This window comes from Penaeus japonicus, unplaced genomic scaffold (assembly GCF_977035675.1).
Source record: "Penaeus japonicus unplaced genomic scaffold, GWHDUDI00000001_assembly GWHDUDI00000012, whole genome shotgun sequence".
NCBI classification, from domain to species: domain Eukaryota; kingdom Metazoa; phylum Arthropoda; class Malacostraca; order Decapoda; family Penaeidae; genus Penaeus; species Penaeus japonicus.
Window position 1 is genome coordinate 32,649,154 of NW_028234414.1, and position 4,502 is coordinate 32,653,655.

Consider the following 4,502-nt stretch of genomic DNA (forward strand, 5'->3'; position numbering starts at 1 on the left):
AGAGGTCTATAGGACCAGGCGCCGGATCCGTATATTGCTTACAAACGTTCAACTACTCTGTATATTTCGGGGACAAATACCGATATTTCGTTAAGGAGAGGCTATCGTTTCCCCCCCTGCTGGCGAGGAATTGAATGAGATGAATAAATAAAAGGACGAAAGAGAGGTAGAGAAGAAGGACGAAAGAGTGAGTGAAGATGATATAATAATATATATATATATATATATATATATATTATATTTATATATATTATATTATTATATATATATAACTATATATGCATCATTCATCATCTCATGTCATATCATAATCAGCCCTGTATCAAACCCATGCAGGAGTAGGCCTCTCTCAATCTTTCCAGACATACCGATCTTGTTGTCTCTGAATTCCAGTTTATCTGAGAATTTCGCTATTTCATCCCCCATTAGTCATTGGTCTTGTCCTGGTCTCTTTGTGTAGTGATTACCCATTTTGTGTTTTTTTTGTCCACCTGTTGTCTGTCTCGAGTATCTGTGTCCAGCCCACGCCACTTTTTTTCTTGTGCTATTGAGTTATTCTCTACTTTTGTTGTTGCCGTATCCATGTGGCCCTGTTCTTGTCTCTAAGCTAACTCCCTAGCATAAGCTTTCCTTTCCTCTTTGGGCGCTTATAATTCTTCGAGTGCCTTGGTCGTAGTCCATGTCTCTGATCCATATGTCATGACGAGGGATGACCATTGGTCAAAATTCTTTCTCTTTAGAACATAGTGGCAGACGACTTCGTAAATATATTATTGTTTACGAAGGCACTCCAACCTAGCCTGGAATTCACCGTTTTATCATCGGCTTCGCAGGATGTATCGGGATGGATGAGTTGCCCAAGGTTATACATACTCGTTCATGCTTCTAGTATGCCTCGCCCTGGGGTTCGACTGTTTTTGAAACATGACTTTAGTCTTTTTCATGTCATTTAAGGCAATCTTTAGACTTTCCTTATTCAATCGTTATTAATTGTGTAGTTCCTCTGCGACTCGCCGAAAAGAAACATTGTATTGCAAATCTTAGATTGCTTAATGTGCTCATTCCATGTTTGGAATCCTGCTTTTTCATAAGCTACGGATGCCATTACACAGGGGCTTCTATCTTCGTTTGTTTTCTCCTGATTTGTGCTTGTGTGTGGAGATGGTCTGTAGTTGAGAATCCGCTGCGGAACCTGCATGTTCTGGGTTGTTTGATTCTAATGATATCGGTGATAGGGCTGTGATGATTTTTGGTGAACAGTTTATAGTTTACTGAGAGGGGGCTTATAGGTCGGTAATTCTTAAAGTTTTTGTGTCTCTTTTTTATGTGTTATAAAATTATTATTACCGTTTTTCAGGGCCTTCGGAGTTTTTACCGACGTATATACATCGTTATACGACTGGCCAGCTTGACTGTCGCAATCTCACTGCTCTTGAATAAGATCTACACTAATTCGTTTTTTATCCTGGTGTTTTTCCTCTTTTTCATGCTTTTTGTGCCCTATTTACTTCTCTACACCAATTGTGGTGTTTGTCTCCGTATGTGGTGCGTCGTTTGAGTGGTATAAGTTGCGATAGAAGTCTTCTATTACTTTGTTAATTAAATTTTTATGTATGTGCTCTACGTTGGGTTTATTTACTGTTACATTTGGTTTTCCTATTCCGAGCCTGTCTTTGTTGACCTTAAGGTGGTGCGGCAGCAGAGCTTCCGTTTATTTTCGGATGTTAAATTTGCGTAATCCTCTTTCTTATTCTTGTTTATCGTCTTAGTCAGCTCTGCTGATTCTATCTTGTCTTGGTTGATGTTATTTCATTCCTACGCTGTTTCATAATGCTCTTTTGTCTCTACGAAGTTACTTGAACTTTTATGTTTGTTCTTTGCCTATTTCAAGAGCAGCTTCGTTAATATCTAACTGAATTCGGTTCGTTCATTTGTCGATGTCATGATCTTCTTCGAGAGCTGAGTATTTGTTTCGGATGTTGATCACTGAATTCGACGCCCTAATCTTAATGTTGATTAGATTGACGTGAGGCTTCTGTATGAGCTTGTTTTCGTTCCCTTCTAGCTGTAATTTTACTCTACTCTGACAGTCTAGGTCGCTACCGACATTTATTTATGATAACAGTTAGTCTTGTTCAATGTCGCGCCTATTGGTGAATATGAAGTCAATTCGTTTTAATGGGATGGTGATTTCTGTTCATTTCCATCCGGGTCTCTTTTCGAAGAATGTATTTCATATTTCAGCATTTGCTCTCTCATTTTGGTGCCTATTCCAGTTTCCCAACGAGGTTTCTCCATCTTTTTTTCTATTTGGCATTTTAAAGTCCCCATAATACGGTTAAAGTGGGTTTTTGCTCTATCGGTAGGTACTTGCAATCCTTCATAGAAGCTTCTCTCTCCTCATTCCCTATGACTGCTGTAGAGGTATACTTGGATAATTTTTAGGCTATATCAGTTGTTTAGTTTCAGTATTACGAAACTATCTTTCGCTACACTGTAGAATTCCCTAACATGCTCTTGATAGTCTCTAATTCAGAAAATCCAACGTTATATATATTATATTTATTATATATATATTTATTTTTTATAATATATATATTACATAATAATATAATATATATATAATATATATTTATTTATTATACTACATACATATATATATAGATATATTATATATTTATATATAAATATATATTACATACTTCATACATATATATATATATATTTATATTATATATATAATATATATATTATGTATATATATATAAATAGATAGATTGTTATTTGTATAGCATATGTAAATATATATCTATGTATATATATATAGGTATTATATACATATACAAATATTTTATATATATATAAATATATATATATTATATATATATATATATATATTATATGTGTGTGTGTGTGTGTGTGTGTGTGTGTGTGTGTGTGTGTGTGTGTATGTCTATGTTATGTATATACTTATCTTTATATGTATAACATACATATATATAATATATATATATTATATATATATATATTATATTACTAATAAGATATATATATATATATATAAAAGTTCGTAATTTAGATTAAAAAATATGTTATGTTCCAAGGAAATTTTGAAACAATCAAGTAACCGCAACGCAATGGTTTGCATATTAATTTGCAAGCACTTGAACACGGCACCAGAAGGCCTCTCAGGGGGACGAAAAGTCGCCTTTAGAAATTCATGAAGGACTTTGATTTGATCACGTTTTAGTTTATTGGGCAGCAATATGGACGGTATTGTAGCGACTGAGGGAATAATGCATTAACGGATAGTTCGAGGAGATTTTTTATTGTAGGCTGAGGCCACACACACACACACACAGATATTTTAATGTATATATTTTACAGATATTTATATAATATATATATATATATATTTTATATATATATATATAAAATTATATAATTATTTGTTTATATATATATATATAAATATATATAAATATATTAAATGTATATATATAATCATATTTATATTATATATATATATATATTTGATATATATAATACGTATTATAATTTATTATATATATATATGTATATCTATAATATATGTATATAGATATTATACTTATATATAAATTATTATGTATATTTATATACTTTATATATTACATATATTTTTATTATATATTATATATTATACATTTATATATTATTTATAGTATATATATTTTATATATTTATATATAGATTTATATATATATGTCCAAAACTTCGTGTTTAATACGACGTTTTTAACGGAAAATCTGTATAAAAAGAAAACAGTAGTAAACAAACCTTCAGAATTTAATTACATCGAGTTTGATATTGATATTTCTATCTCAAAATTATTATGTAATATTTATTTTATAATTCGACCTTGCCAGGATTCGAACCTGGAATCTTCTGATCCGTAGTCAGACGCGTTATCCGTTGCGCCACAAGGCCTTGAATACAAGATGGTTTGTTCTTTGATTGATCGCTTGTTTTCAGGCTTCAAGTAGCTAGTTTTATATCTTATTGAGTAAACGATAGATAGGTGTACGATAGATAGTTATGTGTACGATAGATAGGTGTACGATAGATAGTTATGTGTACGATAGATAGGTGTACGATAGATAGTTATGTGTACGATAGATAGGTGTACGATAGATAGGTGTACGATAGATAGTTATAATAATACATGGAACCCCAATCTCGTCTATCTATATCTATATCCATATCTGTATCTATCCACAGCCATCTATAAAGTCTTAATTTTCAGTATTCCACTCATGTACTAACCGAGATACCAAGAGGGCGGGGAAGCGAAAACGAAAGATAAGATGGTTTTGAAGCAGCCATGACACTTGTCTCCCGCCCAGCAAAATCGCAACGTCATCTACGCATCACCTGCCAATCAAATGTGAGCTTAACCACGCGAATGGGATAGCATCCTCGATAACCAGCGCCAAGGGGATATGACGCCATGAATTTCGCTA

At 32.6% G+C, this 4,502-nt stretch overlaps 1 non-coding gene across 1 annotated transcript; it reads right to left on the minus strand.

The window, feature by feature from the left end:
- Nucleotides 1–3,896: 3,896 nt before the first annotated feature.
- TRNAR-ACG (transfer RNA arginine (anticodon ACG)) lies at nt 3,897–3,969 on the minus strand. Its single transcript has one exon. It is a non-coding gene; the product is annotated as a tRNA-Arg (tRNA).
- Nucleotides 3,970–4,502: the final 533 nt, after the last annotated feature.